Source organism: Rhinolophus sinicus, linkage group LG04 (assembly GCF_036562045.2).
Source record: "Rhinolophus sinicus isolate RSC01 linkage group LG04, ASM3656204v1, whole genome shotgun sequence".
Lineage (NCBI taxonomy): Eukaryota > Metazoa > Chordata > Mammalia > Chiroptera > Rhinolophidae > Rhinolophus > Rhinolophus sinicus.
Genome location: NC_133754.1, coordinates 62899325 through 62914140, shown reverse-complemented (window position 1 = coordinate 62914140; position 14816 = coordinate 62899325). Strand labels below are relative to the sequence as shown.

At 36.3% G+C, this 14816-nt stretch overlaps 1 protein-coding gene and 1 non-coding gene across 12 annotated transcripts in view; both read left to right on the top strand.

Annotated features, from left to right (window-relative positions):
- Positions 1-14816, top strand: part of UNC5D (unc-5 netrin receptor D) — a 505816-nt gene that overhangs the window by 134163 nt on the left and 356837 nt on the right. The window lies entirely within an intron of this gene.
- LOC141571447 (U1 spliceosomal RNA) lies at positions 1464-1627 on the top strand. Its single transcript, XR_012496187.1, has one exon. It is a non-coding gene; the product is annotated as a U1 spliceosomal RNA (small nuclear RNA).

The following is a 14816-nucleotide window of genomic DNA, read 5'->3' as shown; positions in this document are numbered from 1 at the left end:
TTGGGCAGTTGAACCAGCCTTGAAAGCACCTTACCCAACACTTTCACATGTGAGATAATACATGTCTTTGTAGTTTAAGCTACTTTTAGTTGAGATTCTGTTTCTTGAAGCAAAAATAAACAAACAAAACAAAACCTACTGATACACTGTGAAAGTTAATTTAAAAATATAAATGCTTTTATAACAAATTTACCATTACGTTGCATATTTGGAGTGCATGCATCTGTGCATATTCTGGTGAAATACCTGAGCCAGTATCTGAATTCAAATAATATATACTTTACCACTGTGCTTTACAATCAAGCTGTTCTTTATCCTAGATTATACTAAAAGAACTTAAGGCAAAATGTTGTTAGCGAGGATCCTGTCTCCTTTACTGGCCTGTTAATCTTCCTTCCTTATAGGCCTACTCGTAGATATAGTTTTCATTTCTTGGTTAATAAAACAAAACCATACTTTCATCTCTCCTAACTGTGTTTTCCTTTGGGCCATTAGAGCAACACAGATACCAGCATGATATGCTGGTTTTTATCAACATGGTGTTATTTGAGTAGTTTGTTGATGGACACTTTCTAGGTGAGTTTATGAAAATTTTTACATTTTGATGAAGTTTTACAGATGTTCCACCGCCATCATTATCTCCTTCCACACTCAAAATTGACTGCAATTACTATAGTTTACATGTCCTTGCTGTTCAGTTCAACTGTTGGAGAAAGGTAGGAGAAGTGGGATTAGAAAGTCTATAATTGACACTGTTGCCTTTACTCCAGAGTCATGTGCGCATGCCCAGTGGAGGGGCATACAATACACATACCTGATATAGCATGCCTGTTCATTAGCGCTAGATGAGTCTCCAGCAAGCAGTCAGTTTCACTAATGTCTTGATATGAATGCAATAATGCACATCACAATCATAATGTTATTTAGAATGACCAGAAATAAACACTAGGATTATATAATTTTAGGAATACCAGCCCCGACTAGCTAGACCCCTCTTATAAAAGAAGATAAAATATTCATAGTATAAAATAAACAGAGTTCACTTAACCATGACGAAGATACTGGTGAAAAATGAGGGAAAGAAGCTAGAAGGAAAAATAGTAGATGAGCAAGGTGGTTCTGACATAAGAAGAACACCTCATTTCTGCTTGTATATCTCCTGTTTAAGCCTTCCTGCCATCATAGGTTTTCTTAAGGTAAAATTGCAAGAGGGGAAGAGACATTGCTTGTCCCAACCTCATTCCTGTCTTTACCTAACCTGAAAGGTGGTGCAGCAAACACTGGACAACAATGCAGAGATGTCTTACTAAAGCCCTCTGCAGGCTAAGATCATTACCTGAGTTCATATTCTAGAACAAATTAAAAGAAAATCTGTTTAATGTTTATGGGTCCTTTAGAACATTGCCTTGGACGAAAGTATACAGCAAAAATGCATTTAGAATTCTTCAAAAGAAACCAGCAACATGCTTACCTGACAGGGGAGATACCATGATCACGAAGGTGGTTTGCCCAGGGCGAGGCTTATCCATTACACTCCGGATGTGCTGACCCCTGCGATTTCCCCAAATGTGGGAAACTCAACTGCATAATTTGTGGTAGTGGGGGACAGAATTTGCGCTCCCCCCCAAAAAAAAAACACACACACACAAAAAACAAAAACAGCAAAGTTGGCATTATCCTGTGCTAATACTGCCATCCTTTATGTTTACTTTCAACTGCTGGACTACACTCTTAGTGAATTGCATACACTGCTAATCTTAATTTTGTCTCATAAGTAATGGATTTACCTGGGAAGCTTTTGCTTACTTGCATACCTATGTACTCTCTGATCAGTCCGAGGAGGACCATTGAAAGACCCCACATTTCTGAATGTTAAAATCTAACCTGCAAGGAGTTTGCTCTGTATTTTGAGTGGCTAACAGAAAACTGAATCTTTATCTGACACATCTATCATTGCCCCTTACTTTTTTAAGTTGGAATTTGAAATTTATGCAATCTCTGTATTCTTGTGAGACACTCGTAGATTAGTTTCCTTGGGCCGTCCACCAACTTGCTGACCAGTTTAGCTGTCTGATGATGGTTTCTCATTTTGACTCTCCAAATGAAGAGGGCATTAGTGTTCTCTATTAGGAAACTGATTTCTCTTTCTTTGTTACTACTACTTACTTTTCTGACCATCTTTATTATCCTTATCTCTTCTTCCTTGTTAAGCCCCCAAAAGAATAGTGAGAAATTGAGAACTGTGACCCGTAAGGCATTGGGAACAGTTTGATACCCCTTAAATAATTCCATTTTGGAATTAGTTCATTTAGGGGTTCTCCATATTTGTTGCCCCCTTGGATTCGCATAGTCCAGTGTTTACTTCTAGTGCTATCTTGGAAAGCCACACCTGCATGAGTATTCATTTTGCTTCATAGACTTGTTCTTTCCTCCTAGTGTTATAGTCACATGCTGCTAGGCATTGCAAGATGGGCGTTATCACGTCCTGGGTGTCAGGGAGGACATTTGCTAACATTTGCTACTTTTTGCTTTTCTGCTTCCTGCCACCTGTATTTTTTAATCAGGCCTGACCTTCACATTACACTCTGTAAACCACAGAAGTGAAAGCCATTTGTAATGCTTTCACCTTTTGCTGAAGTTTGTGGGACAACAACCCCCTGTCCCTGTGTCACATTTATAAAGGGTGTGTTCAGAGCACTTCCTTGGCCAAGATGCTGTGTGTTAACACCTTTGTGTTGCTGCCTGTTCTGGGCAGTCAGGGCAGCTGGAGGAGGATGCTTCGGTGTCCAGCCTGAAGCCTCCTCCTTGGAGCGACTCCTCACCATTCCAAGAGCCGCCACATTGCATCTATTGTGTGGAAGACACTAAACTAGGCACTAGGGACATAAAAGGGCCTTGAGAGAAGAAGGCAAAAAATACCTCAGAGCCTAGAGTTGACCTGCAATAAGAAAATTCTGCTTATGTGGAAGATTATCTCAGAAAGAACCATCATCACCATCTTCTGCAACCGTCCTCTGAGTGACTAGACCAAGCTAAATCCAGACACTCCCAGTGGGGCACAATGCCCTGCTCTGGGACTATGCTCTTCTGACCATCTTTCCGTCTGTTCCTTCTTCTGATTGCTCTCCATCCCTCCCACTAAGCCTCATCTCATGCCAGCTCTCCTGTTGGCTTGTGTGGGGATTACAGTGTGGGTGTTGGGCATGTGCTGCCCACACTTGTTCTGTGAGCCTGAGGCCCTGCAGATGGTGTTTCCTTCTCCAGCCTTGCCTCCCTGTGGGCCTGAGACAGCCTGTTAGAGGACAGGAAGTCCCGATAGCCTCTCTGGTATCGAAAACAACAAGCAATCATTCCGATAGATGGTAACTTCTGGTAGGTCTAGTAGAAAACACAAGAGTATGTGGAAATGGGGTGGGAGAGAGGGTTTGCCCAGCGTGGTTAGACATTTCTGGAGGAATGGGTCTCTAAATGGTTTGGAAAGAGGCCAAAAGATCTGTTCAAGATTGAGTCCCATATGTGAGATGCATACTACGAGCAGCGGGTTTGAGAAGGAAGAGAAGAAATAGATAAGCGTTATAAAAGAAGTGGGGTTCTGGTGTGCTTGAACTTGGAAGAAGACAGGTTCAAATGTTATCTATATTTTTGTTCTTCTCAGGATGACCTTAGACCAGCAGTTGACATCACTTGGGAGGTTCTTGGAAATACAGATTCCCAGGCCCCATCCCAGAACTGTATCAAATTAGAGTCTGCATTTTAACAAGATTTCTCAGGTGATTCTTATGCGCATTCAAATGTGATAAGCATTGGTCTATACAGTAAGTCTTCACTTTACATATTGGTAGGTTTTGCGACTTTAAGCCCAATGACTTTTGTAACTAGACTAATTTTACCACAGGCTAGTTGGTATAAGCAAGAATTAAGTTCCTACAGCATCTCATTAACATTGTAACAAAACAATGTTGAACAAAACAAAGGCAGTCATTCTGCAGTCATTTGAGGACCTGCTTGCTATACTAATTAATGGCTGATGAAATGACTTCCTGTTAGGTCCTTGGTGCTTCCATATCCTTATATACAAAATGGGGATTTTAGTAGCTGCCTCACTATTGTTGTGAGTATTTTAAAAATAATAATGTGTTTGAAAGCACTTATGAAAACATAAAGCAGTTTTTTTTCCAAAAATGTTTAAACAACAGCCGTGGAAACCAAGAGTTCAGAGACTTTCTACAAGGGATCTTATCTTCAACACCAGCAGTAATTCCAACTCAAGTGATGGTAGCTGCTTTCATCCAGATGATAGAAAAGGAGGAGCAATTCGAAGCCCAGGTTGAGAGTGAGGGTTTGGAGTATATAACAGAAATCATGTGGTACATGATAGGAGGATCTTGGCTCCCAATGAAAATGGACCCTATACCCTAATTTAATATGTTATGTTGTTCTGAACTTCTAGAGATCCAGTAGACAAAATCTCAGATACTTGTGGATTCAAGCTGAGCCTGTAGTTCACATATTGGATTTCATCAACTGGCTTTAAATTGCATAAAGATCTGAACTGGCTATGACAATATATGTTTGAAGATAATTGGAAGTACTTAACCAGTGTTAGATGTGAAAGAAGTTAAAAAAAAAAAAAAATTTCCCCCACATTCTTTATTTCCGTAAAGTTGCATGCTCATTTGGTAATGAAAGTTTCCCTAATATGAAACTGTTTCCAGGAATTGACGTTTTCTATCCACAACTTTTTATTCAATAATTGTTTTATCACAGTTGATTCATTTTCTAATTGTCAATTTCATTTCTAGTTACAAATTTGACTAGTTTTTAGCACTTCTTTCCTGTATGTAGGAAAATATTATTGCATGTGATGATATATTTCCCTGTGGTGTGCTGAACTGGAGTATGTAAAAATAATATCTATATGAATATAATTTGCTGAATTTAGAATCCTGACATATGCAAGTCAAAGAGTTAGCTGTATTCTAGGTTTGTAGATTTAAATGGACTGAAAGGAACGAAAATGCAAACTTAAATGTTTCTTAGCATTCTATACATATGAATATAACATTAATTTAGATTAATTATGGAGTACAAAAAATTCAGTGTGTTTGGTGAGGTTTCACTGCTCCTTCCTTTTTGTCATATTTCAAGCTTTTTGGTGAAATAGTGCCTCAAATAGAATAGACTAGAGATAGCAAACTTTGATCTTCCAGATTATAATTATTTTTTATTAAAAAACAAACAAACAAACAAAAAACAACCACAGTTTAATCTTCTCCAGTGAGGTAAGTTGAATGTTATTTCAAAAGATAACAATAATTGGTAAACCTTGACTATTACATTGCATACTGAGAATTATGAGTAATACTGCTTTTCAAGGGCACATTTACTATGACAAAACTTAGTGACCTAAATTTTACAAGACTGAGCTTTATTCCAGGCATATTTGGCTGTTCCTGAAAGGTCATTGTAGAGTCATTTGATCTAAAAATTTTTAAGAGTGAAAGACACTACTAGCCTCAGCTTCAGAAAGTGTATTTCCCAGGGAGAATTTGCTACTGAGTGAGGTGGGAGAGAGGCAGGGAAGGAGAAATATGCAGGAAGTGCTTAACTTCTTTTGAAGATCTTCCTCAGGACGTTGATATCATTTTAGAACTTGAAATGACTTTCTAGATTTAGGAAACTAAAAGTTAAGGAAAATGAATGTCTTGTCCAAGGTCCCATAACTAGTTAGTGGCAGTTGATTATAGTCTCTTAGTGTGCTAGCTTTGTATGTATGCCAGTTACTTTCATTGTACCACAAACTTACCCAGAATTTTATATACGTGTGTGGATATATATGTGTGTGTGTGTGTGTGTGTGGTGTGTGTGTGTGTGTGTGTGTGTGTATGCATATATACATATATATATATGTAAAAAAAAAACTTAACAGTAGTATTTTTGAGCATAAACTATTTTTGATTCTCCAGTCATGTACTTTAAGACATACAACACACATAACACACACACACACACACACACACACACACACACACACACACCATTACACTGAATTTAATCACTCTCTGAGAAAAATCCCAAAGACCACATTATAGAAATATAGTTTTAAAAACAGAAAACTAAACTGTAATTATTCCGCCCCTTCTAGATCATTTGATAACAGCTCTCTACCCAGGAAAGTTTGGGATCATTCATATCATTTCACACAGAAATTTCTGATGAAAGTATTTTTTAAAATTTATATGTGTAAAGGAGACAGCAGAATCTATTTTAAATGTGTTCACATGTAATGATTTGTTTTCTTTTTTTGTTTTTTTGTTTTTTTTTAGTTCCTCAGCATTTAAGCATTGAAGAACTATTTCTCTTTTCCTTCTTTGTAATTGCCTGTGTTCCTAAAAATTCTTCCATTTATATATATATGTATATATATATATATACACACACACACACACACACACACACACACACACACACACACACATATATACACACACACACATATATATATGTTTGAATGACAATCCTGGCATGAACATTCTTATTTTAATAATCATAGTGTCTTAATCCACATCATGTAAAATGAAAAGGACAGAATGTCCTTTAATGTCCATTAATCACTTTTGTGCTGTGGATATGTGTGAGATTTTGTCACATTGTGTTAAATTACAGTAACATGAGGAGCCAAATCTGAGTAGTTAGTCTCAATGATATTTAAATTTCATAAAAATATATTTTTAATTTACAAACAATATAGTGTATATAGTTCGATGAATCTTGACAAATGCAAGTCATGTAATCACCATCACATTCAAGATACAGAGCACTCTTTATCCCCCGAAGATCTCCCTCCTGTTAATACTTTGTAGTGAAATCCCCTCTCCTCTGTTAGCTACTGGCAACTCCTGAGCCCTGTGGTTTGGCATTTCCCCAAATTTACTATAAATAGATTATGTGGCCTTTTAAGTCTAGTTTATTTCACTTAGCCTAATTCCTTTGTGTTTCATCTGTGTTGTTGAATGTACCAGTAGATTCTTCCTTTTTATTTCCAAGTAGCACTCCATTATATGGATGTACTACAGTTTGTTTATTCAGTCACCTGTAGAAAATATCTGAATGTACATTTTGGGACAGTTATGAATAAAGATACTTTAAAAATTCAGACACATTTTTTTGTGTGGACATAAATTCATTTTTCTTGGATAAATATCTGGGAGCTAGAATGATAGGTCATATGGTAAGTGTATGTTAACTTTATTATTATTATTTTTTAAAAAAAACAAACCTCCAAATTTTTTTAAATTGGCCGTATCATTTTGCATTCTCACCAGCAGTATATGAGAGTTCTAGTTCCTACACATCCTTGGTATTGTCAGCTTTTGTTGCCCTTTGTTTCAATTTTAGCCTAATAGGTAGAAACTGATATCTTATTATGATTTTAATTTGTTTTTATCTAATAAAACATATGTATATCTTCTTTGGTGATATGTCCAAATCGTTTGCCTATTTGTAAATTTGGACTTTTGTTTTCTTATTTTTGAATTTTGAGTGTCATATATATATATATATATATATATATATATATATATATATATATATAATATATATTCTCACTACAAGTTTTTGTTTTTTTAACTGGTGATGTGGTTTGAAAACAGTTTCTCTCAGTCTGTGGTTTGTCTTAATTCTCTTAGCATTTGTTTAGCAGAACCAAAGTTCATATTTTTGACAGTCTGATTTATCAAGTTTTTCTTTTATGTCCATGCTTTGATGTCGTACTTAGACCCAGCATCAGCAAACCCAGTGCCATATGGAATTTCACCATGTTTTCTTCTACAAATGTCATAGATTTACATTTTACATGTAGCTTTATAATCCATTTTGAATTAATTTTTGTATGAAGTGTGATTTATGTATTTAGGTTTATTTGTTAATTTATTTTTACAGAGTATATCCAGCTGTTAAAGCACCATTTGTTAAAAAACTATCTTTTCTCCATTGAAATGCATTTTCATTTTGTCAAAATCACTTGACTATATTGGTGTGATTCTATTTATTGGTTCTCATTTGTGTTCCATTGTTCTCTATCTCTAACTTTTCACCAATACTGCATTCTCTTCATTACTGTCATTTTATAAGAAGTCTTAAAATTGGGTCATGTGTGTCCTCTAACTTAATTCTTCTTTAGATTTGTTAACTATTTAGTGCAATTGCCTTTCCATATAAATTTGAGGTTTAGCATGTCAATATCTACAAAAAAGTTGCTGAGATTGGGATTTTGTTGAATCTATAAATAAAATTGGGGAGAATTGACTTTTTAACAGTAATGAGTATTCAAATCCATGAGCATGGACAACTCTCCATTTGCTTAAGGCTTGGATTTATATTTAATTGCGGATTTTGCTCTAATTTGAGAAAATCTAATTCCTAAGAGCAACTCGTGTCTGGTATATGGAGTAAGCATTTAATAAATATTTATTGGATAAGGTAGTAGCTTAGCAAAAACACTATTGTTTTTTCTTTTCTCCTTATACACTTTAAGCAAGAGAAACCTTTAGGGGTAAAGGAAACTACACAATGTTTTTTCTCAAATAAATAAAAAATAAAAGAAACTTTTAGGGAACTCACTGCAGTGGTTACTCAGTTGTAAAAATGAAGTGTTGGTAGTACCATGATAGTACCTTCTACCTTTGAAAAGGAGCAGGTAGACAATGGCCTTGTAAGGCAGGGATGAGTTGACTTTTCAATAAGGTTCTCCAGCTCCTGCCACCACCTTAAATCTGAGAGGTATTAAGAATCTTGGTAATATGGAGTTAGAAGAGGCTTCAGAGAACATCCTGTCCAGTGATTTTTTCAACTTGATTTTGTATATCAAGACACACATTTTCAAATGAAATCTTCCCTGGAAATACAGTTGGAAAACAGAGCTGCTTGTGTTGCACGGGACTCTGCAGAGATATTTGAAAGCCTCGTATCATCACTGCAATGATGAGAAAACTGAGCCTCAAAGAAATTATGTAACTTGCCCAAGCTTGCACAACAAACTGCTGCAGAAGTGTAAATAGAATTTCTATCTTCTGATTCTGAGGACAAAGCACCTAATGACTGGCTTTTCAGATTTTCCTCAAGCTGGATTATATGTTTCTATGGGAACTGTGTTTTTTATTTCCTTTGTATGCTATAGTGAAAAATGTGACTGGACTATATCTTAGCTTCAATATTTGATTTGAGAGGAGGATATCTTCAGGCCCCTCCCCCATAGTAAGAAGACCTCATTGATTGCTAAATCTCCATGATCAGTATTTTATTATTTTATGTTGTTCCTGTAATCTGGGTGGAAAATTCTGCCAGAATTGAGAGAGAGAGAGAGAGAGAGAGAGAGAGAGAGAGAGAGAGAGAGAGAGAGAGAGAGACCACTGAAAACTAGATGTCAGGTTAGTTTAAGAAGGCTTTCTGGTAGAGGACAACACTTTTCCAGCTGTAACCCATGGTACCCTGGGCATTACTGCAGAGGCTTCAAGGCTTTAGAAGTGTGTATGTTTGTTTTTATCTTGGAATAAAATGTCTCCTGCTGTCTCAGAGTAGATGAAAGACTATCCGGATATTTACCAGTTAAGCTGTTTAAACCTGTTGCATTTGTGATTTCTTAAATGGGTGAACTGGATTTTCTAGATATGTCTGAAGAAACAAAAAAAACACAGACACAAATTGAACGAGTCCTGTATAAAACTAGAAATACCATTCCTCATTTCAGAGAAGCAGTGCAATCTCTTTCCTTCCATACCCCTAAATATTTCTTACAGAGCAGAGACTTTGTGAATGCCACTTTTTAATCTATACTGTACATGTGTGCTCAGAACAGTGCTGGTACATAGTAGGCACTGACCAAATGTTTTTCATGAATTGAATGACTGAGTGAAAGATATCGTTCTCAGATCTCAGGTTAAATGTCTCATGTTTAGAGACGTCTACTCTGGCCACCCCACCTGTAAACAGCCCCTGTGACTTGATTTCATTAGCCATCTTGGCTATTTTTCTTTTTTTAAATGTCATAAGTAGTATTACATTGTATTACATACACTTATTTATTTTCTCTCCTCCTGTTGAATGCAGCCTTAATGAGGGCAAGGATTATGTTTGCTTTGATTACCCATTTATATCCCTAACACCTAGAATGGTTCTTGGCATATTGCATTTAAAAAGTGTTCCACAGGTGTATCCTTGACTGGATGAATGAAATTTTTCTTATCTGCTTGGAATAATTTGATACAAAATGAAAGAATAGATCATTTGTCACCTTGTGTCCTGCCCTATCCCAGTGACATTAGGGAAATATTAAAAAGAGGGGAAGAGTTGGTCTTTCAAAATGAACAGAATATCTTTTATTTAAAATAGTGTGTTACCTGCTGTGGTTTACCTCCTTGTTTTTCTTGATGGTTTTAATCTCTTTATTGGTGTCTAAACTGCCTGTGGTAAATGTCTGGTGTTCTATTTTACATCTACTTCAATATAAATCAGGTATGTATTTTGAATGCAGTATTTTTGGCTGTTAGGTTCCCTGAGCGCGTGCCACTTGTCCTATTTTTAGAACCATCCAATGGGCCCCAGTTAGGAATATCCTTAAGTTGTCTACACTGACAGTAATAAGGATAAAGTGTTCTGCCCAGACTAGTGTCATTGGCTCTTCTGATCTGAGTTTAGCTAAAAATGCAAGCACTATTGTGTTCAATAAAAACAAATGATTTGGGAGAAACCTCTGTTCCCTTGGGCTAAGGATGTGCATTGTTTACATTGCCTAGGTCCTTCCCTTTTTATAGGCACTGACAGAAAAAACATGAATCACAAACCAGAAAAACCTGACTTTTAATCCCAGATACCACAGGGTTGCTTATAGCCACCAGCAGGAAGAATACTTAACCTCTCTCTGCCATGGTTTTATCATCTTTAATATGACAAAATGGTGTCTTCCTTTTAGGAATAGAAATCTTAAAAAAAAAAAAAAAATCAATACATGTAAATAAATCACCCAACCTTTTAGAAAGGAAATTTGTACAATAAGATTAAGACCTTGGTAAATTTGTCATTTTTCTGATGAGCCTTTCCTACTGAGTAGGCTGGTTGTTTTCAGGTACAGGTCCCTGTTTATCATGCACAGCCAGGTAGATGTTTGTTTCCAGTCCCAAGATTAGTAATCTAGAAGAAGAACCAAACTCTCATTATATGAGTTCTGCAAAAAACTCTGGATAGGAAGGCAGGTATGCAGTAGAGAGAGAGAGAGAGAGATAGAGAGAGCGCTTTATAACACCTGTGGGTCTCACTGGATTCCTTTTCAGCATATAAAATGACCTGGTTGTATTGAATTTCACTGCCAGGGTAGTTTCTTGTTTACTCTGAGCTGTTGCGAATGCCCTGTGTAGTGGATTAATGCTAGGAGCTGCATACAAAGTTTGCCAGTACTGGTTTGTTTATTTTGAGGAGCAACCAGGAATGACACTGTGCAGTCAACGCAAAACGGCTCTGTATTAGCTGTGTTCCATATCCCTGCACCTTAGATTTCTGTAGTTACTCCTTTCAGGTTTCCTAATTAGGGGTTGTGATTGTTTTCCCTCTTCTTTGCAATGTTAGGCAAATTGGAGATGGACATCTGGAGAGTAGGTGTTTAACAGATTTTGCAAAAGAAAATAAATAAATAAAAAAATTCAGCTGTTTCTTCCCTCCCCTTAAACTCGTTAAGAACATAGCCAGGAGCCTTATGCTACCAAAGACCTTTTATAGCACCATTCTAAATGTAAAAGTAACAGCTGTCACTGAACTGACATGGGTATTAAATGGGCTGGTGATGAGGATGATGAAGATGGTGGCAGCCGAAGTGGAGATGATGATGATGATTTCTCTTTTACTTTCTTCCATCATCTAAGTCACATGACAGAATGTAAAAGTAGACCATTTCATCTTGATGAAAGAATCTCTCTGTCCAGGGAACTTGTATAATAATAGTGTGCAAAGCCCAAAATACTCATTTCAAATTTCTCAATCATCCCATTGAACTGAGAGAATGGCTAAGATCTTTGCAAATGCCATGTGAAAGTATTGAGTCTGGCCTAGGAAATCACAAGATGTGGAGCAAAGAGCAGCTACTTTAATCCATCTCTTAAATTGGTAGCGGAGAGGATGTCCCTCTACCCCCACCCCAGTAGAATAAGTCTACAAATTTGTTAGAGTATAGAATTTCCTAGAGTATAGACTATCTACATCAGTGAGTCTTAATTCTGGCTGCATATTAAGACTGCAGAATCACCTTGAGGGCTTTTAAAAAAACGCACCTGTGGCCTAGAGCCATGCTCAGGTTCTTGACTGGAAGGGGACCCAGCTATCAAGTGTGTTGTTTGTATGTAAATCTCTCCCAGTTGTTTTAATGTGCGGTCAAGGCTGAGAACCACCTGTTGTGGCATTAATTCATCCTTCTAGCTCGATTTTCCCCCTGCTCCATTATATTAATCTTGCCAGAATTTCTGCAGTCAAGATTCCCATGGGAATCCAAAAGGGATCCAAAACCTCTGATGAAAGTGTGTTTTATAAGTCACTCGATGCCAGGCACAGTTGGTGTCTTATATAGCTTCTTGAATATTTATGTCGTATGTCTTAGTTCAGGAATTATTTGTCATTACAGATTAAAATTTATGGTAATTACTTTGTTGTCATGTAGTTCTAACACAAGATATCTATTCTCGAACCGTGGCCTACTATTTTTACCTTTGATACTCTCTTCTTACAATCTTTATTTGTCTTATTTCAAAAATCTTCTAGCCTAGTTGCTAGGCTAACAGAGGTCTTCCAACTCTTTATTCACCAACCTAAGACTCTATCATGAAAACAAAAACTGTGATTTACTATCACGATCATTTCATTTTCAAAAGAGGAGATTTAAGAACCAAAATATTAAAATAGCCATAATGTCGCAACAAGTTGAGCTTCTTGAAAAATAACGCTACCTTGTTTTTTTTGTCCTATTTTACCATGGCCTAATGCAAACTCTGACCTGGGCGGAGGTTTAGAACTTACCTTTGAAGAAATTTTCTTGTCTATCACACTGATTGTTTGATTTATTCTTAGATTTCATTCTACTCTTTAAGGGTCAGTTTTCCAAATGATAACAATTTGAACATGTACATATGCACTGGGTCTTGAACATTTTTATTTTTCTCTAGGTCTTGTCATTTATTACAAATATTCTCCAATAACTGCTTAATCAATCTCAACTAGGAGTGTGAATCCAAATTATGCAGGGAATTTCTTAGAGGTACTTATGGCTAGATCTCATCTCAGACCCACTAAATCAGAATTTTGTTTGGGAAAAGGGAGGTATGAGACCTAGATAACCGTATTAAAACAAAATTATCTGAGCGAGTCTGCTTAGGAAATGTTGCCTCTCTTGATATTATTACAAAAATCATTATAGATCTCCTGCTAATAGTTTGTTTTTGTTTCTAAATCTGTAATTGATCTTAATGCAATTATATATGGTTTTGGTCTGACGAAACTCTGGATCCTGCTTTATTTTTTCCTTTTTCTTTTTTATTATGATAGTTTCAGGTGTACAAAACAACATAATGATTAGAGATTTACACCCCTCAAAAAGTGATAACCCCAACAAGTCTACTACCCATCTGACACTGTACATAGCTATTACAATATCATTGTCTATATTTCCTATAGTGTACTTTACATCCCATGACTATGTGTGTGTGTATTTATATATTTATATGTATATTTAATTATAGTTGACATTCAATATTATTTTATATTCATTTCAGGTGCACAGTGCAGTGGTTAGGCATTTACCCTGTTTCCCCAAAAATAAGATCTAGCCGGACAATCAACTCTAATACATCTTTTGGAACAAAAATTAATATAAGACCCGGTATTACATTATAGTATATCATATCATATCATATCATATCATATCATATCATATCATATCATATCATATCATACTATACCCGATCTTATAGTAAAATAAGACTGGGTCTTACATTTATTTTTGCTCCAAAAGACACATTAGAGCTGACTGTCTGGCTAGGTCTTATTTTCGGGGAAATGCAGTATGTAATTAAGGAAGTGATCACCCTAATAAATCTAGTGCCCATCTGATACCCTACATAGCTTTTACAACATTATTGACTATATTCTCTATGCTGTATTTCACATCCCTGTAAGTATTTTGGGACTACCAATTTGTACTTCCTCATCTCTTCCCTTTTTCACCCACAACCCCCCACCATCTAGCAACCATCAGTTTGTTGCTTTGTTTTTTTCTCAATGGACAGACAAGTAGAAATGTTTGTGATGTGAAGTCAAGGTTGAAGAGTAAACATCCAGACCCTCTTTGACAACACAATACATCTAGCTTATTTATTTTTATTTTTTTAATATCATCTATTTATGCATTAAATAAGTAATAAATGCACATCATGAATTATTTAAAATATATCAAAGTTGGAGAAGAAAACATCTCCCTCTCTCGTACCCTGGCTACTCGGTTTTCTGCTACCACCCGAAGCAATCACTCTTCGGTTTCTTGAATATTCTCCACATGACTTCTTTTCAACAGATTATTATATACATCTCCTACACATTGACCGTGGAGGCTACACGTGGTGCTCTCTCACTTGCTATCAGGAGTAATATCCAGGTTGTTATTTTGAATTTCCCATCATCAGCTGTTCCTGTTACTTTCCTGAGTTTTGTATCCACTTTTAGTTACACCATTTTTAGCATTAAGGATTTCAGAAGATACACCAACAGTTATGAAGGCCACGATA